Raw genomic sequence first — 25,925 nt, 5'->3', positions numbered from 1 at the left:
CCCTCACAAATTGATCCCCAAATCCATGTAGGCAATCATAATCCTCCTGTGTGATCACTGGTGCTCCTATTGGTCTATCTTGGGGAGCCACTCTTTGACCTCCCTCCTACTCCTATGCTTGAACCTGTGCTAGGGCGTCCACTTACACCTGTATTTGAGCTTGTAACTATGTTTGTCTTTGTGCATGTGAGGGTACCCATGTTACTTCCTGGCCTACTCTGTACCTTCTTTCCCTAGGCACTCGTGGTACCCTTCATCCTCATGCATATGCTAATGCAAATGACTCGACCATCAATACGTCTCCTCTTTTTTCCCTTTTTCCTTCACCCAAATGCTTTTGCCTTTCTTATGCCCTTTTTCCTCTCATCTTCTTCTCTTTTCAAGAACTTGCCTGAAAAATTTCCTTTTCTATCCAAATTCTTGAGGGGGAATCACCCCTCCATAATAATCTCCATATCTTTGTTGGGGCATCTTTTTCTTTGACCTGCTACTATTCCACAATACCGCGTCAAAGAGGGGCAAAATTTAGACACCTAAAATTAATCAATTATCCCTCACAATGTAATTAATACTATTAGTTATGTTTGCCCCTTCATTATTATAAAATAATTAGTTAAATTATATTTTAATTAATTATTCTCCCTTTTGTATAATTAATTTATTGATTAATTATATATCCTACTATTTTCTCTAATGTTTGATTTATTTTAATAAATCAAATCCCACTTTAGCCAAACATCCCAATATTCGTCTATTCCAAATTAGTTAATTAATTCCCAATTATTTAACTACTATTCTTGATTCCTACAAATCCTCCCACTAAATCAATCAATTAATATTTACTCAATTAATTGATTTAGGCTAATTAATCCTCATTAATATTTCTCCCAATTTAAATTCTTCACACCTACCCAAGTCCACATGTGACAACCCTCTTAAATGACTTGCATGCACAAGTCACTTTCCCACTTCCAACTCACATTTTAACCAAATAAAATAAATAGGTGTTTACACATGTGTGAGAATGCTTTTCCCAATAGATCCACCCTACAATTTTCTCTTTCATCCATTTGTCATCTCCACCCTCTTACATCTCTTCCACTTTGCCACTTTTGTTTTCACTTGTCATCCTCGTGTTCTTCCCAAGATGTGCTCACATATGTGTGGGCACACCTTGCTATCTTCCTCATGACAAGTGTTCTTCGCAATTCCTCAACCTTGTGACACTTTTCACAAGGCTAATCCTTCAATCCGACTCATATCCCTTCCTACAATCCTATCCCTCCATCAACTTTCAATCTCAATCATCCCTTTTCCTTCCAAAATTCTATAAATTGGAGCCTCCTCCATATCCATAACACACTTTCATGCTAATAAAATGATGTCATTTTGAGTCCAAGAAATCCTCACTTTTTTTGAAAATTAAAGAGAAATACACATTCACATCAACAAGAACCAATCAAGTGGTCAAGGGTGCAACCACTTTGGCTCTATCCATGGAGCATTGAAGGTATAAGACTTTGGTTTGCATTTGAATTTAATGTGTAAATTCTCATTAAGTATTTATTTTTATTGCTCTCAGGTTTATTTGAGGAAAGAAAGATTCCCCATGAGAACATATTATTATTTAAAAATGAAGAATTTTGGACCATGCAAGATTATAAAGAAACATGATTCAATAAATGCATACGAGGCGGAGTTACCAAGTGGAATTAACGTATCACCTATTTTTAACATTGTCAATTTGACAGAGTATCACGAAGGAGGCATTGAGGAGGGACCAACAAAAGCATAGTGGATTATCCTAACATCTACTCCTGAGAAGGAATAGATAGACAAAATCTTGGATAGTCATGTGGACAGAAGTACAATAAACAAGTAGTATCAAGAATATCTAGTACAAGAAACAAGTAGTATCAAGAATATATAGTTAAGTGGAATTGAAGATCCATCATGGTTGTCTAAGGAAATGGTTGACCAGCTTGGTTTTTCTCCATAATTAGAGATGTGACAAGGTTACCTCTTAAACTATCTTGGGTTTCTGATGTAGGAGCATCAAGTGGTATAAAATCAAACTTGCATCACTCAAAAATAAAATTGCATTTCCTTCTATTGGATAGGTTTCTTTATTTTTTTTGGAGCCCATGATGACACTTAGGAGGTCTAAGATAGTCAAAAGTTTGAGAAGGACAAAAATAATCACCTATTATTTTTAGTAAGTTGCAATATATGAGCATGTATGGATGTGAAAACTAACCCCGAGAAGCCAAATTAAAAAATAAAATGAATGGTGAAAGAATGATCTCACTATCTTGTATTGTTTGGAAGATATTAATTTTTTTGTCTTAGTAAATTTATTCTATGAAGTTTCAAACACAAATTTTAAGACCTTATAAACCTCAAAAAAGCTAAAAAAAAATGGACAAAATAATATTTAGATATTTTGGCATTGTAGATCTATTCTTGATCTTTCCAATGATATATTATAATAGCATATTAGACACTCGAGTCAAAAGTTATGGCTTGCAGAAGTTGTGCTACCAAAATTCAACTTTCAAATGAAAATTCTTCCTAGGTAGGAAAATGAAGGGTTACACATTTAAAAACATTCTAAGGTTGTTATTGGTGCTAAATAAAGCAGGGAAAAAATGTTAGAGAGGATAGCTCTATCAATGCAAATTATGGCTTTGAATTGCAGAGTTTTCTGAGAGAGTTCACATTCTTTTTAATGAGTTAAGCTCATGTGGCTATAGAATTGTAATATTTTAATATGTAATTCCATTTTATTGAAGAAATAAAATGTGGTTTCTTTTACTTCTTGCAACTTCAATGTTAATATATGTTATTGTTCAATGTGTGAGTGCTAGGTGTAGTAGCCTTTCATCAACTCCCTACACACAACTAGGTCGATCTAAGAATAAGCACTGTGGATCTAATTTAAATCCTACACATCACATTTTAGGTTGACCTGATAGGTCTTATATACTTTTCTCGTTAGAATTTCAAACTTTCCTTCATTTTAGACTTGACACTCATTAGGTCACAACATTGATCAGTTTGATTTCTTTGTGGCATATGTCAGGAGGTACACTCAAGACTTTCTCAATGTGAGGAAATAAAAATGCTTAATCCTTGACTTTTGATAGCTCTTATGGAAGTAGCTTTGATACTCGAACCTTGACATCCTCCGGGTATAAATCAAGTGACACCCTTGATGTCTACTCTTTGGGCACCCTTTAGCATGCATCAAGTGGTACTCCCAATCCTCAAACTCTAACATCATTTAAGTGAATAATATTTTGTACATTTTTTTAAAAAGGGACATGAAAAAAAATTACAAATTGATCATTTGTTGGGATAATTATTCCTTCTTCTAGGTGTCATTATCCTAAAATACAGAGACAAAAGTATTGCAAGAAATTGAGACACTTTGTTAACTTGGACCATAAGTTACATTCCATTAGGAATTTATTTATATATGGTATTATTTATTCTCTTACATACATTGTGTAATTTACTTAACATTTCTTATTTTTATCAGCCTTGTTGTCTTCTTTTGTGGACACGAGGTGAATTTGGAATGTTGGCATTTTGCCGAATCTCATCTTTATATATTAAAACTATTATTCATCACTAAATTGTGGATCATAATGATTTTAGAATATGAAGAGCATTATACTTTCTCTAGATTGATTCAATCCAAACTAAATTAGGTTGTTCCATGAGACTTTCTCCATTATGATTCATATTTCCCCAGAGCACATGCAATAACAATTAATCAATATAAAGATAAAATATAGTTTTATACATCATTTATTTAATCATTGCATAGGTACATAGCTTATATAATTATAAAATAGGACATAAACACCCTATTTACAAATAGGATTTTTCTTCATGATCATCTTTCTTAGGTTCCTCCTCATTACAAGGGTTTCCTTTAACTATCTTGAGTTGAGTGGATTTGTAAATATTCATCACGTAATTGATTATCTAATATTGGTGTGTTTCAAATACAATCAAATTGAAAGTCTCTAACAAATAATAGTTTATTGGCCTTCTCTTACTTAATGAATTATATGCTTTTGTTTTTTATGTTGGTTTATTACTTCCTAGCTTGATCCAATTCAGATAGAGGTAATATTTATGTATTAGAGAGTGACATTACCTCATCCTTCATCTATTTTGGGAGAGATAATCCCACTGATTCTCCTTAGTCTTAAGTGGTACTAGTTCCCTACTTCCTCTTTTTATGTTTTGACTACTACCCATTCTTATTGTGCCTTAAACAAGACTAGTTTACTATACTTCCAAATTTCACAATGTTATTATACAAGGATTCCTATAGTAGAGTTTAACTTATCTCTTATACCAAAAGTAACAATCCATTCTCTCGTTCTACAAATATAAAATTGTATGTACATTTCATCTATTGTTTTTCAAGTTTCAAACTAATCATGTGTTTATTTTACACAAGTTTAAATTTTTTATGTAAGTTTTGTCATGCTTGTGTTAATTTTCATGATCCATGGTTAGTTAATTTTTTTAGGATTTGACATGTAAAATTCACAATAATAAACAATAAAGACATCACAATTGAGTTATTTAATCTATTACTAAATCCACTCAATATTATGCATTCGTCAACTAATACAATTTCTACTTTTCTTTAATGCTAAAATATATAACCATTTCAAAATAACTTATTGAACACCTCAATATTAAATCTCATTGAAAAGAGTATTTTTTGTTGTGGGTTATATTTTAAAAAAAGGAGCGAAAATGCGGTGAGGAGAAAAGGCAAGGCAAGGAGCACAACCAAGGTGAAAGATGGTGTGACAAAGCAGAGCGAGAATTCCCACTAGAAGACCTACGAGTTTGGGCAAGGTCAAAATTGGAGAGCCTCAAATAGTTTGGGTAAGGTCAGACTTGGAGATCCTCAGATATCCTTGGCAAAGGGATCATACCCCCAGTGGGTTTATGAAGGTGGAAAATGGGTGGACAAGTACACTCCAAATCAATGGATGGTTGATCGAAGATCGACAAGGAATGATGGATAAAGGCCAGGCCAATGGAGAAGGCAATAAGGGGATAGGAATAAATGGGGAAAAGGAACAAAACTCTCGTGGCTATGATAAATTAGAGGGAGGATCATAAATGTGGATTTCGTGGAGGATCGCAAGTGGGACAAGCAGAAGCAAGGGAAGTTTGGGTAGGGAAAAAATGCAATTAACAACTGATGGAGGTATGGGAGATTCAGGAAAGAAAATTCTCAAAGGGAGGTCACAATGGATGACTGGTAAAGCAAAAAGCATCCCAACAGGAAGACATGGGAGATATATCGCACAAGCAAGCCATGGAAAGGGAAAGAAATAATGAGGAGCAATGAAGGGTCATCTCATGGATATGTGGAATTAAATGGTAAGGAATCTAATCTATCTGGCAAAACTTTTTGTTTCAATTGATATGTCAAATTAGAAATACAATATCAAGATTAGTGGACAGGGGGATTCTTATTAAATGGGGAGGGGGATGGAGGAAGATAGAAACAATCAAATATTGGTGCTGGGAGGTGTGGCAAAATAAAATTTTAATTAAGGCATTGGCGAATGAGTATTTATTGGTAGAATTTCAATCCAATTTAGATAAATGGAACAAACAGTGGTCCCTATTAACTAGGAAACAATGGGATGCATCTATTTGACTGGTTTCCAAGCTTTGATCCTTAGAAATATGAAATTCTAGAGGGCCTGTTGTGGATCAGACTATACAATCTCCCTTTGGAAATTTGGGACGATAAAACATTGGAGGAAATTGGTGGAAGTTTGGGTAAGTTAATTTTAGTAAACAAGAACCTTGAACATAGAGATGGAGGAACTTCCCTTACGATATGTATAGGAAAGACTCTGTAACAAACCCTACCTCAAGAGATTGAGATCCAATCAAACAAAGGCATATGGGTAAAAAATATCTAAAGGGAGGATCAACTAAAAATGTTCCCTAAATGTAAATACAAGGAGCTTGGGTGGATAGAATGTGATATCTACATCAGTGTGAACAAAGCCAATGAGTATGAACATTTAGTAAGTGAAGGAGATGCAGGGAGAACCATCTCTCCTCAGGGGGAAAAGTAAACTCAAGGGGAAAAAATGCAATTAGAGGCAAAAATTATTGTCATAGGGGTTGAATCTAAGACACAGGTAAAAGGGAGTCCAACAAAAGATAAGGTGGAACTCCAACAGAATTTGACCATGTCAGAACTATGTGGGGGGAGTATTACTTAGGATCAAATGGCATGAAACCTCTCCAATATTGAGGATGAAAACAACCAAAATCAAAATCAAGAACCTATGGAATTTTAGCATTTGCCTAAAGTAGAAGAAGAAACCAATCTAGCAAGGGGTGTGAGGAAGGATGAAACACAGGATGACTCTAAAAGACAGGTTGAAGAGAAAGACTCGGGCAGGGGTGTAGAATGTGACCTTGAGACAAACATAGAAGAAGAAAAACAACAAGGAGAAGAGGAAGAAGGAGATCTGGTAGAAGAAAGGGGGCTAGAACAATCTCACTCTAAAATAAAACAACCTAATATCAAAACAAAAGGAAAAGGAGGGCCAAGAACCAATCAGTTAAAGCTAATGATGGCCGCTAATGTAGTGGGGCAAAGAAAACTTATGTCAGGGATGGATATTATCCTTCCCTAGGGGCAATCAAGGATATAATGTGGAATGTTAGGGGCTTAAATGCCCCTAGCAAATGGAGCCTCGTTAGACACCAAATAGATCAATTAAAATTTGATATCTGGTTACTACAAGAGACAAAGTGGGTTAGAGAGGAAAATGATAGGAAATTAAAATGTTGGAGGCAATGGAAGGGACATTTTGTCAAAGTTGAAGGTGCCTCAGATGGTCTAGGAGCTTTGTGGAACCCTCTAACAGTAAAGGGAGAAGTGATTGAAGATGGGAGAAACAAACAAATGAGCATATATTTGTAATAAACATATATCGACCAATATCCACAATTGGCAAAAAAGGAACTATGGCAGTAGATCTCGGTAAGGCTGGATAATTTAAGAGGAGAGAGAGGGATAGTAGCAGGGGACTTCACTACAACACTAAATAACCAAGAGAAGTAGGGGGGCCTACAGAGAATCACTAAATTTCTGAGGGCCTTTCAAAGCTTTGTTGATATAAATCAAGTGAAGTATTTGACAAATAGGAATGGGACTTTCACCTGGATGAATAGAAGATGTGGCTTCATGGGAATTGTAGAGGTTCTTGACATGTTTTTGTTATTTGGGGATTGGGAGGGACAGGCAATCATACATGAAGCATCATTCTTTTCCAATTTCAGGATCATACCATTACCCTGTGCAGCTCATTGTCAATCTCGATGACCCCCCCCCCAAGAGAAAACCCATTCAAATTCGAGAACATGTGGTTAAGGGATAATAGATTAGTAGATTTGGTGATCAAATGGTAGAATGAAATCAGATTTGGAAATCAATCCAACCTCTTCAAAATTAGCAAGAAGTTGAGTTATGATAAATCTAAACTAAAAGAGTGGAATAAGTCTCATTTCAAAAACATATTCACAAAAAAAAAATTAAACAGGAGTTGGCAGACCTTAATGAAAAAATCATCAAGGAAGGGATGATGATAGAAGAATATGAGGCATAGAAAGTTTTTAAGGAGGAGTTAGGGGATTTTATAAAGAAGGAGGAATGCTTCTGGAGACAAAAATCCAAGGAAACATGGTTAAGAAAGGGAGATAGAAACACTAAATATTCTCACAGGACAACGATGGCCAATCAAAGTAGAAACAAAATTATAGAGATTAGAAGAGAGGATGGTGTGTTGTCGCAAATGATAGAGGAAGTTAAATTTGAATTTGTTAGGTTTTTGAATCCATCCTAAATAGGGAAGTGCAGGAGAATAGAGAAAATAGAGAAAGAATCCTCAACTTGATCCCCACAATAATAAATGTTGAGAAAAATGAGGCCCTTTACTAGAAAATTGGGAAGGAAGAAGTGAGGGCAATCACCTTCCAATTAAATTCAGATAAGGCATCGGGCCCAGATGGATTTCCCAAATGATATACTTTTTTCAAGAATTATGGGACACTATTGGGGACGATTGGACTCTGGCTGTTGAAGAATCTAGAAGAAGAATGGTAATGTTGGGAGCTTTGAATGACACCTTCCTAGACTTGATCCCCAAGAAAAAATCCCCTCAAGAGATGAGTGATTTTAGGCTAATTTCCCTATGCAATACAATATACAAAAATGTCACTAAGATTATAGAAAACAGACTCAAGAGGATACTCAAATTTATTATATCAGATGAGCAGAGTGGTTTTGCACCAAGGAGGTCCATTGTTGAGGGTATCATAATTACACATGAGACTATTCACTCGGCAAGAAAGGTCAAAGATTCTTGTATGATTATCAAGCTAGATATTCTCAAAGCCTATGACCTGGTTGATGGGCACTTTTTAATTGCAGTCCTATAAAGGTTCGGTTTCAGTGAGAATTCAACTAATTGGATCAGAAGTTGTATTTCTACCTCCAAATTCTAAAAACTTATAAATGGTGCAGCTCATGATTTTTTCTCTTCTACCACCTAGGTATCAAATAAAGTGACCCGCTCTCCCCTTTTCTATTCATTATCATGATTGAAGCCCTTGAAAGAAGTATAACCACTTTGAGAGGGGAGGGAAAACGGTTGGGGATCACTGTTGCAAATGCGATTGAGAATGCTAGTCATCTGTAATTCATAGATGATACTATCTTATTTGGAGAATTAAGTAGGAGAGAAGCCAGGACTATAAAGACTTTCTTAGATGATTAGTGCTTGGCATCAAGGCAAAGCATTAATTGGACAAAATCAGAAGTCTTTTTTCTCAACACTCAACCCAGTTTGCAGAGTTTTGTCAAGGATTCTAAATTTGAGAGTAGCAAACTTCTCGGGCCGCTTTTTAGGGATGCCTCTATTTGTGGGGATGAAAAATATTGGCTATTGGGAAAACCTAATAAATAGCTATAAGAACAAGATGGAGGCTTGAAAATTTAAATGGTTATCTTCTACTAGAAGATTACTCATGATTAAGGTTGTGCTCTTGGCTATCCCAGTCTACTCAATGGCATGTCTTAAACTCCTCAAGGTAGTGGAGGATGAGCTAATCTATATTCTGAGGATATTCTTCTATAGTGGCATGAGAGAACAACAAAATATTCCCTTAGTGGCTTGGGATAAGGTTTGCCTCCCCAAAGAGGCCGGTGGGACTGGGATTAGATAACCGTCTATCATGAATTGGCTATGGGGGATAAACTTTTATGAAAACTATACATTGATGGGGATCAGAGATGGGTTATAATTCTTAGGAGGAAGTATTTGGATTAAAATGACCCTACTTGAATTCTAACAACTTAGGACCCCCCGAGACGATTGACAATTTGGAATTATATTTTGAAATGCAGGGATATAATTACAAAGCATGTCACCTGGGAAGTTAGAAATGGGAAAAGTGTGTCATTTTGGAGTGATTCTTGGGTGGTATGGATGCAATAGATAGTCACCCCAATTTGGAGGCTATCAAGGATGAAACCATTCAATTATGGGGAAGGCAAGTATGCAATAATGGGGCTATAACTAGGCAGAATGGTGTGGCTATGTGGGAATGGCTATCCTTAAAAAACATCAACACTCCACAAGACTAGAAGGATGAGATTGTTGCAATACTAAGGACCTGACATATTATCCCATCTGAGCAAGAGGACATCATTAGATGGTGTGTCTCTAAACCAGAGGTATACAAAGTAAAGTTTGGGTATAAAGTCAAGGAAGCAACAATGACCAATCATAGTTGGCCCACCAAGTTGCTATGGAGCAAACATTTCCTACCAAAATCAGAGGTCTTTGCATGGACGGAAATACAAAATAAGATCCTTATTGAAGATCATCTGGCCAGATTTGGAATACAGGGCTCAAGGAGATGTGTGCCATGTAAAAATAATATGGAATCGACTGACCACATCCTCTTAGAATGTCCTTTTGAAAAAGTATGTCGCAAATTCTTTATGGCTAAATTAAAATGCCAATACTTTCTCCCCCAAGGTATTGAGGCTTGGTTCAATATGTGGCCCCAAATTGGAAGCCTGTAGTTTTTCCTTCCATCCATACTCATTTCAGAACTATGAAAGGAACATAATAGAAGATTCTTTAAAAACAAGGAAATGGATCAGGAAAGACTATGTCAAAAGATAGAGGGACAAATCACAAAATTAGTCAACGAAGCCACTAGAGTCAAGACACTAAAGAAGAACATTTTCACAACTTGGGATGATAAGATGACAAAAGATTTCACAAGTTTGAAAATATCTCCCATTTTTTGAGGCAACAATGGATTTTCTTTAGAGGATAAGAGGAGGGATGTAAGGTGGTCTACCCCTGATCTGAGGTGGATCAAAATAAATTTTGATAGAGTATCCTTGGGAAAACTGAGCCCAAGTGGAATGGGATGCATGGCCCGAGATGAGCATGGATGAATTATAGTTGAAAGATCCATTTTGTTGGGACACACAACAAACAACATTGTGTAATTTCAAGTGGCTATGATGGGTTTGGAATTAGGTGTGGAGGTGGGATCTAGATGCATTAATCTTATTGAAGAAATGATACCCCAAACTAGAGCATTGCCAATGGCTTTGACCAATAAGAGACCTTTTAGAAAATTTTAAGGAATTCAAAATCAACCACATATATAGGGAGCATAATGACCCCCATAATATCATTCTAACATCAATCCCAAAATACACATAATCAAGCATAAATTATTGCCACATGTTTAAAATTAGAGATATAAAATTACATTTGACATAACAATAGAATACATAAGCTAATAACAAGGCTAAACATAAAGAAATTACAATAGACTACAAGGTCAAATACATTACATACATAAATACAAATCATGAAAATCACCATGACAGGAACTCCCAACATCTATCACAACACGGGCGAGAACATTGTCGCAGTGTGTTTCCACCCTACCACAAAGTAGTTACACTTCCCCATAATCTTTCATGACACAAAAGATACCCAACCCAACATGAGGAAGACAAGCGATGTGATACTAGAAAGAGTAATGGAATTGTGTAGAATGACATATCTACATTCTAACACTAAGGTAATGATTTCATGAAAACACCGGATGCATGTAACATATGTATAAAGACAGAAGTAACATTCATTTCTAAACTATCAATAATCAAGGTCTCAATTCCATCTCAATCAATAAGTATTCCAAGAGGCAAGCATAACATGAATTTGTCTAATAGGACATATGGTATACATGAGATGCATATCGACATTCATAGCTTACATGGGTGTATGAGTGCATAAGATTGTCAATCCATGCACTCAATAACTTATCAAGAACCTTATTTCAATCAAATATCCATTAATTTTCAAATTCACTCATAGTTACAATTCAATTCACTCAACTTTCAAGAAGTATACAGTAATACAATCAATCATTGGAAATACAACAACACCTCAATGCATACGTGAGTTTACAAGAGTGTTTAAGAGCATCAGTAACACATAAGGGAATACAAAGCATATAAGAGCATGCAAGAGACACAATTGAGCATATAAATGCTTCAGTCCATATATTTCCACATGTCTAATTTTCAAAAACTTCAATAAATTTTAAAGAAAAAGGTGTCCATATCATCTATTAAAGATTCAATCATATAGGGATAAGTAATGTACATTGCCCTTTCTAATTCCTTACAATACCAAAATATTAGGATTAAAAAGATAAGGTAATTTGATGCATCCTTACACTCTAACCCAACTTGGATATTTCTTTAATCTTGACTTGATCGTTAAGTCCTAAGAAAATAACAATTTATAAAGATCCTTTAAGAAAGACAAGAATGTTGGCCTATTTCCTTCATAAGACATATCTTGCATTTTAGTAAAAATAACTTTGTATCCTAAATCTCAATCAATTAATATTTTATATGTTTAAATTTAGTAGATCTAATTATAAACAATATTATGATAACTAAGTGAATATAATTTATATATGACCAAATACTAACACAAGTATGGATTATTCCTTCTATCGTATGCACATATGTAATCACAGAGCAAATGTTTAATAATTTTAATAATAATTTTATTATTCCAAGTCTCATTTAAGTGTCCTAATCGACTTGTATGTAGAGAACATGCAAAGTTTATAGACATGTCAATCAAGTAACCAAGGAACACGAGCTAAATCAATGTGGCTAAGCTTTTTGACAAAGTTGCTTAGAAGTCTCAAGAGGATGGTGATGTATGTACAAGAGATATTCTAATGAAAATATAATGCATGGAGTTTTCATGAGTATAGAAAAGGGTTCCCAAACATGGCTACAAATTGATCATAATTCTCTTATTTACCTTTATAAGGTGAGAAAAACATGAATAGTTTCTTTCTATCCTAAAAAGAATGAATGTATGAAAATCAAGTAAATCATAACCTACACAAATCCTACAAATTATTGATAAAAATTTCAAGCATTAATGAAAACTCTAGGGCTAAGAAGATCTTTAGAGAATGCTTCAGTGAAACGTCATCTCAAGATCTTATGAAAATGACAGATCTGAATTAAGTTAAATTGGGCATGGGCTGCCACATAAACTTCTAGGGTTTGATGCACATGTGTCAAAACATTGCATGGACTGCAGACATAAAAATAGTTGTTTGGAAATATATCGACCTCATACAAAGAAACTAAGCAAGAAGATTTTTGTCAAATGTTTAGCTGGAAAAGCACTGGTAGATAGGCATCTCAAAACTCAGAATCAATCATACATACACATTATTTTTCCAAAGCTAGAGAAAACTTAAGACTAAATGCCTCTTTCTGGATGGATCGATGTGCCAAGGGAAAAACTATCTGCATATAATAGGTAAAGCAATTTTCTATGCAGGTTGAAGGAATTAGAAATATATGAGTCTTGACAACATGATTTAGAAACTAAGAAGATAGGAATGAAAATATCCAAGGATGCAACTATTTCAAAGAATGACAAAACCACATATAACAAATTTCAATAGATGGCGTACATACTTGTGATTTCTATTGTTGTTGTCTTCCTTGGATTTTTGTGTGGCATCTTATCTCTTCCAGTTTAGCATATAAGATAGAAACCTTTGGTGCCATCCGCACGTCTCCCACCATCCATGAAAATCTACAATCACACTTTAATCTCCTTTTGTGGCTCTTTTAAATCCAAACAAAGCCTAAAATTATATCGCCCAAGCTTGGGCTTTTCTTTATCAATAAAAAGTTAACTATAGTTCTAGTTTACTAAACGAAATCATGCATATTAATAAATCCTTCAATTCTTATCCTTTAGTTAAGCCTAGACTTTTTTTTTCGGTTGGTAATAAGGATTATGTTTATTGAAATATAAAAACAATTTTACATAGCTATAATAGAAGTTTTTAAAATACTTCAAAAAATACCACCCACCTAGACTAGACATTACCGCATACCCCTACAACGGGCTTCACCCATTGCCAATGTACATTTATAGAAATTGATACCACTTTTAACAATTGTCTGTACCAAAAAATTAACACCAACCCTACTGTGAACAAAAAAGGACAAAAACTACCATTAACTAAGTCATAAAAAAACCCACCTAAACCACCCCATAAATCTACCCTAACTACAACTATACATCAATTTCATTCATAGGGCTTGTATGCCATTTAAAGACACTCGTATATATATTTATTGGCTACACCAAAAAATTAGGCCAAAAAGATTACATTATCAAAAAGATTGACACCTGAAACAGAAATAACTAGAAAAAAGGGGCTAAAGCTTATTGCAAATGTGAAGTTGATGGTGTGTCAGTATGGTTGTCATTGATGTCAACATATTGATTCTCTATTTCAGTGATTGGTTTGTGCTCTGCACTTATGATATGTTACAGTTGCAGTCATGAGGTTTTGGGATGTTATTGGATGTTGCCTTGGGATGTCATACTTATGATTTAGTGCTCCGGAAGTTGTGCTCCAGAAGTTGTGCTCCGGAAGTGTATACAGTGATGATGGTGTTCGATAGTGTTTGTAGTGATTCGCATTTCTCTGCATTTCTGATTTTGATGATGATATTTTGGATTTATGTTGTCTATGTCTCTATCTTTGTTATTGTGATTTGGGACATGATGATGATGTGGTTGCAGATATGTTCATTCAGGGTCTGGTCGACCTTGAATGTCATGGTTTTGCTCCAGTGATTGTGGCGTATAGATAATGTGTTATTTTGGTTGATGAAGTGCATTGTGGTGTGGTCCACATCTCATTCCTTTCCACTGCAGGAATGTTTAGTGTAGACCTATTTCAAATTATTCTCTAGTAAATTCTTTGGCCGACTTGGGAGACTCCTCATTCAAGAGATTAGTATAAATAAAGGATGATTGTAATCAAGAATTATGAATGAAGCAAGTGGATTGAAAAAGGAAGATCTATCTCCTGTTGGTGAAAATTTGTGTGTGGTCATGTGAACTTGTGGTTGAGCAGTGTGGTAGTGTACTGATGATGTAAGGTATCGGAGGCAATGAACCAAAGGTCTCTTCTGACATTGTAGCTTAGTGTTAGTTGTGCTACAGTGGTGAATTCCTTCTTTTTCTTTCTTCTTCTTCTAGGAAGTGAGCCCTTTTCTAGCAGTTTTAGTCATGCAATGAGCCCACCTATAGTGAGCATTATGGCAATGAGCCACTCTTTTTAAAAATCACCTTAACCGGTGTCACCCTAATAAGTGTTTTATTCTTGATAATTCAAATTCTCCGTGGTTTTTCACCTCTTAGGTTTTCCATGTCAAATATGGTGTTTCATGTGTATGTTTCATGTGTGTGCTCTCTCATGCTTATATTAGTTTTTGATTAAGGGAAAAATAGGTTTTGAAGGGATCCTGAAACCCTTTACAAAAGATCCTTAAAAGATAATAGCATTAAGAAACAAGAAAAGACATTCTACCAAAAAACCAGCACAGTTCTGGGCAAAAATTAGCATAAAAGCCCAACAAAACCAACAACGTCCAACCATAACAGAAAAAAGACAAAAGACAAATTACTTAATTTTTTTAAGGGCATTATCCAAATTTCTGCTAATCCCTTGCAAATCTTTAATATTATCCCTAAGAATAGGGATATCCTTGGAAGAGGCCAAAGCAGTTTTTTTCATGCTCGCCCTTGTTCTTTTTGTCGCACCACCAGGAGCACTTTCCATTGTCCCTGCCTCAATTGCATCCTCATCAATATCTAGGTCCATAATAGGTTTGGAGGTGCTGGAGCCATCAAGGAACTTGGTAATTTCCTCTAAATTCTTAGTCACAGAGGTAAGGATATTCGAAATCATTACCAAAAAGTTTTTCATAGCTGTTTTTCCTTCCTCCAGTTTACTAATCTGAGCTTCCACCTTCTCCACTTTTTCCTCCATACCCTTTTTCCACTGCTCCTAGTTCATTTCAGCTTTCTTTCCCTTCTCTTCCTACTGCTTATCATTTTTTTCCAGATTCTTGATTCCTTCATAAACCCACCTGTCAAAATCCATTCGAGCCTCAGACTGGTTTTTGAGTTTATCCAGAATAATCCCCTCTCCAGCTTTATCCTGATCCCTGATCGATTTCTCCTTGTCCTTATCCAACTCAGTTTCCATTTCCCTTTCCTCATTAATCTTATTGTCCTACTCCTCCATTGGTTGGTTGTTAACATTACCTATACTCACACTGTGGGTAGGGCTATTCTAATAAGAAACATCCTCGGCTCCTCCTTCCTCTTCCCCCACTTCCTCTTCTTTCCAGATCTCCTCTCCTTCAGACTCATCAGTCTCCATCTCACTTCCCTCTTTTCCCATGTCCTCTGAATCAATCTCTACATCCTTTTGATTACCCTTGTCCTCTTGAATTTTCTCCACAGTGGCTTTTTTGCCCTTTTTGCTCTATGTCAACTGATCCTTGCTAGGCCCACCTTCCTCCATCTTCCTCTTTCCTTTCCCCGGCGACACCGACAATCTCTTGTTTTCCTGGATAGAAAGAATCTTGCAATGCTCATAAATGATCAAAATAAGGCTATAATGAAGCATAGGCGAAGAAGGGTCCTTGCTATGCTTATTCAGAGACTGCGACAGATACCTAAAGAGGTAATAGGGTAGATAAATCCTCTTCTCATGTCTAAAATGATTTAAAAGCACAAAATGGTATGTGTGGACCCTGGTAAAATGACCCTCCACAGTAATATATTCCATAATTGCATTAAGCACATAGACCCAAATTTTCTTAATATTGGAAGCATCATAATACCCCCCCGGTGGCTTTTCCTAGTTTTGATCTTTCCTTCTCTTTACGCGGAAAAAGCTTAACTGCATTATTAGACACTTTCAGGTCTCTAAAGAAGTTAAGACCAGAATGGGGCATACCTGTGACCGTCGCAATGAGGTCCGCATCCAACTTAAACCTAACACCATGAATTTTGAAGGAGCCATTTATCCAATTTTTAGTAACTTTGGTGACCGCTAGGTTAACTCTGCCTTTATCATAGTCGACCAACTTTTCCATGAAATTCGTCATGAATTCTTTCTCCATCTTTGTCCAAACCTTAGGCATCTCCTGCCATCTGGAAATATTATCAGGTTCCTCTCTTCTTAGATCCCCCCCATTTTAGATTTTGTTTTACAATTTCTCTTCTTCTGCAACTTCAGAGCTTTCTTCCAAATGACACTCAATTTTTTGAAAATGCATACCCACAAACTGTGCAGAAAATTAATATTATTGATTAGGACTCTGCCCTTCTGACATGTCATCATCACCTTTCTAAAAATTTGAAGATTACTCATTAAAACTTTCATGATTAATCGTGCAATCCATCTTTCCCCATAAATCTGTCCTTTCTGATGAGTTCTTTAATATTAAAATCAATATTAACTTCCCCATTCCATATACTTTGAGCTTCGTAAATTATGCCAAGGTTTGCTAGACCATCCGCTACAGCATTTTTTCTCTAAAGGCATGTTCAATGATAATAGATTTAAAGCTAGAAATAATTTCTCTAGCTTTAAAAATAATATTTTCTATAGTCCATGAAGGCTCAATTTCTCCCTTGAGGCATTTAATAATGTTAAGTGAGTCTCCCTCCAACCATAGATTATCATGATTAAGATTTTTAGCTATAATCAAAGTATTCAAAGTCGCTCAGGCTTCAGCATAATGACTAGTTTGGTTACCCAAAGGGCCAGCAACCGCCACAAGGCAACTTCCAGCAAAATTCCTAACAATGCCCCTATAAACAGCTTTCCCTGAGTTCCCCTTAGAAGCCCCATCAAAGTTGGCCTTAATCCATCCCTAAGAAGGAAAGCACCAGACAAGACCATCCCTACCCTTATCCTTACTGATTCTGTTATTGGAGAGGTTCCATCTTTCATTAAAGTCTTCTTTAGCAGCTAAACCATTATCAGTTCCATTTAAACATTCAAAGATCCCTCTATATATTTTATCCACCACCACTTCAGGGTTCACACTTTTATCCCTAAAAATCATGTTGTTGCTCTCCTTCCAAATTTTCCATATGACATTAGGGAGAGTAAGTTTCCAAAGCTCAACATTCTTAGAATTGGAACTAGGGCAGTACCATTGCTGCCAAAACTCTTCCAGAGAGTTCAGGAAAACCCAGCTCAACTTCCACCGACTAAAAATAATATTCCAAATTTCCTGACTGAAAATACAATGGTAGAGGATATGACAAGCAGACTCCTCCTCCCTGCAGCAAAGAGAACACCTGTTAGGAAAAATAAATCCATGCTTATGGATATTATCAAGAGTTAGCACCTTATTTTGGATAAAAATCCAAAAGAAGATATTAATTTTGGGCGTCAACTTCTTTATCCACACTTTAGCCCACAAAGGGATCTCTTCCGGAACTTTGTTTTGGATAGACACTACTGAAGACACAGAATATTTCCCATCCAAAGTTTCCCTCCAAATCAAAAAATCCTCAGAATTGTCCATAAAAATTTTAGAAGAAAGCAAGATCTCTAAAAAATTTAATCCCCGACAAAGCTGGTTGAACTCAATCCACTTCCCATTTCTCCAATAGTCTCTAACAAAGACTCCATACCTACTTTTGAACCAGTCTTTCTATTCCTTAAGGATGGAGATTTCCTCTAGCGGTTTATCCATAAGCCATCTATCCTCCCATATTCTAATAATTCTCCCATTCCCCAATTTCCACTTTCTTCCAACTGCTACCCAAGCTTTACTCATTTGAACTGCATTCCAAATTGCAGAGCCTTCCACAAAAATGAATTTTCCATAAATTCTTCCTCAGATGGTTGCATGTAAAGGTATTTCTTTTTCCAAATTAAATTCCATTCTCTTTCCTCCCCTTTCATTCTCCAAATTTGTTTAGCTAACAAGGCATTATTCATAGTTATAATGTTTCTTAACCCCAAACCCCCAAAAGCCTTAGGAGTACAAATATTATTCCGTGCAATAAGGGGGATTCTATTTTTATCTTCCACTCCCGACCATAACAATTTTTTTTGAATTCTTTCAATTGCCTCCGCAAACTTTCTGGGGATTTTGAACAGACTAAGGACATAGATAGGAAAATTTTGAAGGGTAGCTTTAAGCAACGTCACCTTACCCACTTGGCTAATGAGAGCTCCTTTCCATCCAGCCAGTTTGGAATTGAATCTATCAACCAGCTTCATCCAGAAATTCTCTGAAGGCTTTAAGCATAGAGGGAGACCTAGATAGGTTGAAGGAAACTCAACAATTTTGCATCCAAGGATTCTTTTGATCCTTCTTTGTCTATCCACAGGGGTATTGATGAAGAACAAAGAACTCTTATCCCAATTTATTTTTTGACCAGAAGCAGCTTCATAAGAATCCATAACACTCTTCATGTTTCTTGCCTCCCTAATGGTAGCTTCTCCCATAGTGATTGAATCATCAACAAATTGTTCATGAGTATAGGTTATGTTGGAAGATGAAGGTTTAAGGCCTTTGAGTTTCCCTTCTTCCACATTTCTCATAATAAATCTACCCAAACTTTCAGCCAGAATAGTAAACAAGATAGGAGAGATGGGATCCCCCTGTCTTAGGCCTCTAGAACTTTTGAAGAAACTGGAAAGGGATCCATTAATAATAACTGGAGAGGTAGAAGTTCAAGTCAACTAAGAACAAAGTTGAATCACCTTTTCCCCAAACCCAAAAGTTTTCATAATTCTGAAAAGGAATTGCCAATTCACTCTATCATAGGCCTTAGACATGTCCAGCATAAGAAAAAAGCCCTATTTTTTAGCAGCAGTTAAAGAATGAATATTTTCATGAACAGAAATGATAGAATCGAGAATCTGTCTACTAGGGACAAAACCGTTCTGCTGAGCTGAAATAATGCGGGGGAGAATATCCAGCATTCTAGAAGTAAGAACCTTAGATATAATCTTGTAAACAGAATTACAGAGACTGATAGGTCTGAACTTATTGAGAGAGTCAGCTCCAGAGATCTTAGGAATAAGAACGATAAAGGTAGCATTGAGTTCTTTTAGAAGTCGCCTTGAACCAAAGAATTCTTTAACTCCATTACAAATATCAATCTCCACAATATGCCAAAAGTTTTGGAAAAAGAACATAGGGAATCCATTTAGACCAGGAGACATATCTCCAAGAAAGGAAAACACAACCTTTTTGATTTCCTGATTTGAAGGGATCCGAGAGAGATTTTTGTTGTCATCCTCATTTAAAATTGGAGGGATTGCTTGAGCAATAAGGTCTTGATTTCTGCTATCTAGAACGTCCACCCCTCCCAACAGATTGCTAAAAAAATCCATAGCTTCATTTCTTATTTCATTTTCATCCGATAAAATCCCCCTATTGCAGGATAACTTGGAGATCTTGTTGGCCGCCCTATGCTTAAGAGCAGTCATGTGGAAAAACCGGGTATTTTTATCACCTTCCTTCAAATACAAAGCTCTTGATCTTTGTCTCCAAAAAGTTTCTTCATTAGAGATAATTTCATGGTATTTAGACAGCAACCCATTTTCAACATTTCTCAAATCCTCAGAAAGCCCTTCCTCTTGGATTTTATCTTGAACTTCTTTAATATCAGTCTTAATTTGAGCTTTACTTTTAAAGATATCTCCAAAAGTCTCTTTGTTCCAGATTTTAACTTTGGCTTTTATGATATTAAGATTTTTGGCAACTCTGAATAAGGTCGTTCCCTCAATCTTTGAATTCCACCATTCAGCAACACAGACTTCCAAAGACGGGTGGGATAACCAAGCTTTTCCAAATCTAAAAGGAAAATTTCGCTTTGCAGAAGTTGAATTGGCAGTGAAAGAAATAAGGTAATGATCAGAACCAATCTTAATGATTGACGCCAAAGAACAATTATACTTAGAAAGCCAATCAGGACAAATCAAGGATCTATCCAACCTGACTTGAATAAGATCAGAACCAATTCTTCGATTGGTCCAAGTGTAATTAATCCCTTGGAGATCCACATCCATCAAAGCTTGATCATTAATAAAATCCATAAGATCTTGTCTTCCCTCCAGCTGAAAAGGGAGGCCTCCCATATTTTCATCCTCTTTTAAAGGGGTATTGAAATCTCCCATAATCATCCAGGTTTTATTAGCAAAACTTAATCTATCTTTAGCCAAGCTCCTCCAAAATTTAGTTCTTCTAGCTTTAGAATTAGGCACATAGACATTAGTGATAACCCACACAAAGTTATCCTTAATGTGCTCAAGCAAGACTGAGGTCCTATTGACCCCTGAAGCAATTTCCTTACCTATAATAGTATTCTAATTCCAAAAGATAGTTGTACCTCCAGAGGCACCCTCCGAACTTGTTCCAATTACCCCATTACTTTTGAATATTCTAATCCTTTCCACTTTATCCTTACACATCTTAGTTTCCTGAATAAGGACTACATCCGGTTTATGATCTCTTACAATATTACGCAACACATCCTACTTATGGGGGGCATTCAACCCTCTAATATTCCATGAAATTATCTTCATACTTTAATCGGGGATAAGGCTAACTCAATGGAGCTCTGTGTTCCATCAACACAGTTCTTCCAACTTTCATGTTCCCTTTGATTCTTTAGAGAGGGTCTCCCTTGCTTTTTGTTGTGACTTCCAACATCTGCCACTTTCTTATTCTTGCTTCTAGTTGAAATACCTCCATTGGGTCCTCCATTATTTGACTTGCCTTCTTTAATACCGAAAATCCTAAGATTTCCCTCAAGAGCCACCGTTTCCAAACTTTTAGGAGGAGTTTTGCATTGGGAGTTTAGGATCATATTTCCAATCTGCTTAGGACTTCCATTGGTTAATAACAACAAAGGCTCAGTATCCAAAATATTACAGTCCTACGCTTCATTAAAGTCTTCCTCATTTTCTTTATTATTAGATGAAGCAGAAGCATCATCATAGGAACACTCATCAGCTCTACCCTGGATGATAGGACCAACCTTCAGATCCTCTGATTCATATTTTTGAGCCTTTTCTTCTTTCCCATGTTCTTCCTCCTTGTTACTTTCTTTTTGAATGTTAGAACAGGCACAAACTGATTTTTCATTGTTACTATTCACACCCTTCTTTTCCTTGTTTTCCATCTCAGTCACTTCCTTCTCAAGGACAACCTCTGAAGGTGGATCATCATTCTTCCCTTTCGTTTGCCATTTTTGCTCCAAGTTGCTATCATTTTTTCCAATCTTACCCTTCTTAAGCGTGCAAGATTTTGCCCAATGACCCCATTTTACAATGAAAACAAACAAACAAGAGAGATTCATATTCAATCACTTGGGTCCATTTCCCTAATTTAGTTAGAATCTTAATAGATTGAGGCATATCCGTCATTTGATTAACATTAACACAAATACGAGCAAAAACCAACCTTGATTTAGTTGTTGTCATCGGGTCGATCGAAAGAAGTTCACCAAATGATCCCACAATCCCTTTAAAGACCTCCTCATTCTGGAACTCCAATGGAAGGTCGGGGAGATGCGTCCACACAGGTGCTAACACAAAAAAGGAATCCAAAGGGAGGTTAGGAGCCCATTTCTGTAAAGCCAAGGTTGACTTGTCAAACATCCACAGCCCTTCACAGAGCGCTTTATTCATATCTTCTTCATTATTAAAAGAAAAGGAAAAAAACCCCTAGGCAAAGCCACCACATCCACTTGACCTTTGAGAACCCATTTCCTCCTTACAAAGTTCCTTACAACATCAATGTTAGGTCTAAAACCAGCAAACCATCTAACCAAGGTCATAGCTAAGCCAGACACAGTGAAATCAACCAGCTTATCTAGAACAGATATAGCAAAAACCCCTGTTGCCGGATCAGAGAGATTTTTAACTTCTGAAAGACCAGATTTCACCAGAGGCCTCACTCCAAAAAGAGCAGGCCATTTCTTTTCTTTACCTCTATCATGTGGGTCCCTAGTTTTGGAATCTTTATCTTCCATCGATTTGACTGTCGCCTTGTCCCCCTCAGTACCCTGAGAAGCTTGGGGACCAGCATGATTACCAGCTCCACCCACAAAAAGACCGCCATCCCCATGAATTCCGCCATCCCCAGGTTTGAAATTTGAATTTCCCACCCGTCGCTCCACTTGTCGCTCCTCTCCACCCATGCTCTTTGTCACTTTACATGCTTATATTAGTTAATGGTTAAGTAATTAAGAATTAGTTTACTAGATCTGTTTCTATGGAATAAGTTAAAAAAATTAATTGACAACTGATTCACCCCCTCTCTCACTTGTTTGGGATATTCAAGAATTGGTATCAGAGTTTGGTTCCTAGAAAGTGAGACTAACCACTCAAAGAGATCCAATGGCACATAAATTGGCTATTCCTACTTGTGAAGGATCCAAATATAGTTTATGAAGAGTGAAGATGAGAGGATATTTGATTTCTTTGAGTTACGAGACTTGGAAAGTTGTGGAGACTAAATATGTGAAGTCGACAAATGGACCTACTACCTTGAATGAGATTGAAGCCTATGAAGAAAATGAATGAGTAAGTTATGCTATCTTAAGTTCCCTATCTAAAACTGAATTGGAGAAGGTTGTTGCATTAGATACTACTTATGAAGTCTAGGAAAGATTGAAAAACATCTATGAAGGAAATGACAGAGCTAAACTAGCTAAGATGGAGACCTCTAAAGGCAGGTATGAGAACTTAAGGATGAAAGAAGGTGAAGACATAGGGTGAACCAAAATAGTGGGTTACACTTTTTTGCCAACTTTGACACTACAATTTTCATTTTCAAAAAAAACTTCACATTCGAACACCTATTATTGCTAAATCGTAAGGAATTTGTAGATGATGTGAACTAGTGATTTGTGACATTTTGTGTGTAGATTCTAAATATTATTTTTTGAAAATTTTTGGAATCAGTTTGTTTCCATTTTTCTATCTTCCTTGAAAACTTGTTTTTTACGAAAAACAACATTTTTAAAGAGTGATACTCATTTGGTATGGCATAACTTTTTTTCTAAAATAGATATGAATGTGATTATTTTGAATTTAGTTTTGTAACATCCATATATAATGTTTGCAATTGGTTTTATAACATTATCTTCAATATTTTATATTTTATTAAGTTTTGAAGTTGATTTAACTATAATTTTGACATATGTTCATTTGGTAGGTCATAACTTGTTTTTGATTAAGGTAAAAATAGGTTTTGAAGGGGCCCCAAAACCCTTTACAAGCAGAACTTAATCAGATAAAGCGACAAGAAACAAAAAGGATCAGACCATCGAAAAGCCAGCAAAAAACCAAACAAAACCGGTAAATGCCCCACAAAGCCAACAAAGCCAACCAGACTCTAGAAGAGAAACTAGTTGACTTTTTCCAGGGCGTTCGCCAGGGTGTTGCTCATTCCATGCAGCTCTTTAATGTTATCCCTAAGATTAGGGAGATCCTTTGCAGAAGCAGCCACAACTTTCTTGACACTAGTCATGGTCCTCTTCGCAGCGCCACCAACCGGAGTAGCTTCACCGCTACCAGTCTGGATAGTCTCTTCATCCATGTCAAGATCCACTACCGGTTTAGGAGAGCTGGTATGATCAAATACCTTAGCAATATCCTCCAAGTTTTTAGTGACAACTGATAGGATACTCGAGATAATGTCTAACAGATTTTTCATCACCTCTCTCCTTTCTTCGAGCGAATTAACCTTCTCCTCCATATTCTGCTTCCATTTTATCTGATCTCTGTCGTCATCCTCCCTCTTATCATCCATATTTTTCCCCTTTTTTTCCAGGTTCTTCAGGAGTTCATAGGTCCATCTGTCATAATCTAGTCTCGCCTCAGTGAGTTTTTTGAGGTTATCCAAGAATAACCCTTTACTCGCACTTTCATTACCCTCACTTACCATGTCCTTAGTCAAGTCCTTCTCAGAATCCTTGTTCATTTCCCTCTCAGAATTCACATCAGTTTCCTCATTATCCTTGAAATCCACATCCTCCATTGGATGGTTGTTGTCCTTACCAGGGCAATCACTGTGGATAGGGCTTTCTTTACTAGACTCATTATCACCACTTTCTTCCTCATTACCCAGCTCCTCATCATTCCAGCTATCTTCACCATTGGAGTCATCCATCTCCATTTCGCTACTTTCCTTTTCAATTTCCTCTGTTTCCATCCCATAGGCACTTTTTCTTTTTTTGCTAGAGGACGCCTTCTCCTTGCTGGAGTCACCTCCCTCCATCTTTCTCTTTCCCGAAGAGGCGGATATCCTCTTGTTTTCCAGCAGGGCGAGGGTTTTACAGTGCTCATAAATGAGTAGCAAAATCCTGCAATGGAGAACCGGACTAGAAGGATTTTTACTGTGTTTATTGAGGGACCTGGAAAGGGACCTAAAAAGATAGTAGGGCAGGGATACCTTTTTGTCGTGTCTGAAATGGTTTAAAAGAATGAAGTGGTAGGTGTGGGCCCTAGAGAAATGGCCCTCAACTGTGATGTATTCCATTATTGCATTCAGAACCCAGCTCCAGAGTTTCTTGATATTAGCAGCTTCATAGTAACCCCCTATGGCTTTGCCAATTCCGACCCTCTCTTTCTCTTTCCACGGGAACAGATTAACCGCGTTGTTGGAGACTTTGAGGTCTCAAAAGAAATTAAGCCTGGTGTGGGGCATTCCAATCACTATAGCTATGAGCTCAGCTTCCAACTTGTACTTAACCCCATAGATTTTAAAGGACCCATTAGACCAATAATCTGAAATCTTGGAAACGGCGAGATTTACCCTACCTTTATCTTAGTCCACAAGCTTCTCCATAAAGCTTGTGAGAGATGCTTTGTCTAGTTTCACCCACACTTTCGGCATCGCTTTCCAAGTTGACTTATTGTCTGGTTCCTCCCTCCTTAAGTCTCCTCCCATTTTCGGATTCAAATTATCAGCTCTGTTTCTCTGCAAACTAAGCCCTTATTTCTCGTTGTTACTCGAGATTTTGAACTGGGTGACCCACAAAGCGTGCGGCGAATTATTAAAGATTGTTGGGGATCTATCACTTTGCCAAGTAATAATGACCTTTCCATCAAGGCATAAAATATTCATATTCCTTGTCATGATTATGCAGTCCTTCTCTCCCCATATATCAGTCCTTTCTAAGGAGCTCTTTAATGTTTAAATTGAGATCTTCCCCATGCCAAATCGTTTGGGAGTCAGAATTAACCCCTATGTTTGCTAGACAGTCTGCCACACTATTTTGCTCTCTGAAGGCATGTTGAATAATTATTTCTTTGAAACTTGCAATGATCTCCCTAGCTTTTATGATAATATTTTCAATTGACCATGATGGCTCCGAATCCCCCTTCAAACACTTAATAATATTAAGTGA

General features: G+C 36.5%; 1 pseudogene; it reads right to left on the bottom strand.

Moving 5' to 3' along the window:
* The window catches only part of LOC131857661 (pre-mRNA-processing factor 39-1-like), a 77,694-nt pseudogene extending 61,968 nt beyond the window's left edge, over positions 1-15,726 (bottom strand).
* Between the last annotated feature and the right edge of the window lie 10,199 nt (positions 15,727-25,925).

This window comes from Cryptomeria japonica, chromosome 8, assembly GCF_030272615.1.
Source record: "Cryptomeria japonica chromosome 8, Sugi_1.0, whole genome shotgun sequence".
Classification (NCBI taxonomy): Eukaryota; Viridiplantae; Streptophyta; class Pinopsida; order Cupressales; family Cupressaceae; genus Cryptomeria; species Cryptomeria japonica.
Note: the sequence above shows the minus strand (reverse complement) of the source record. Positions and strands in the feature narration are given on the sequence as shown.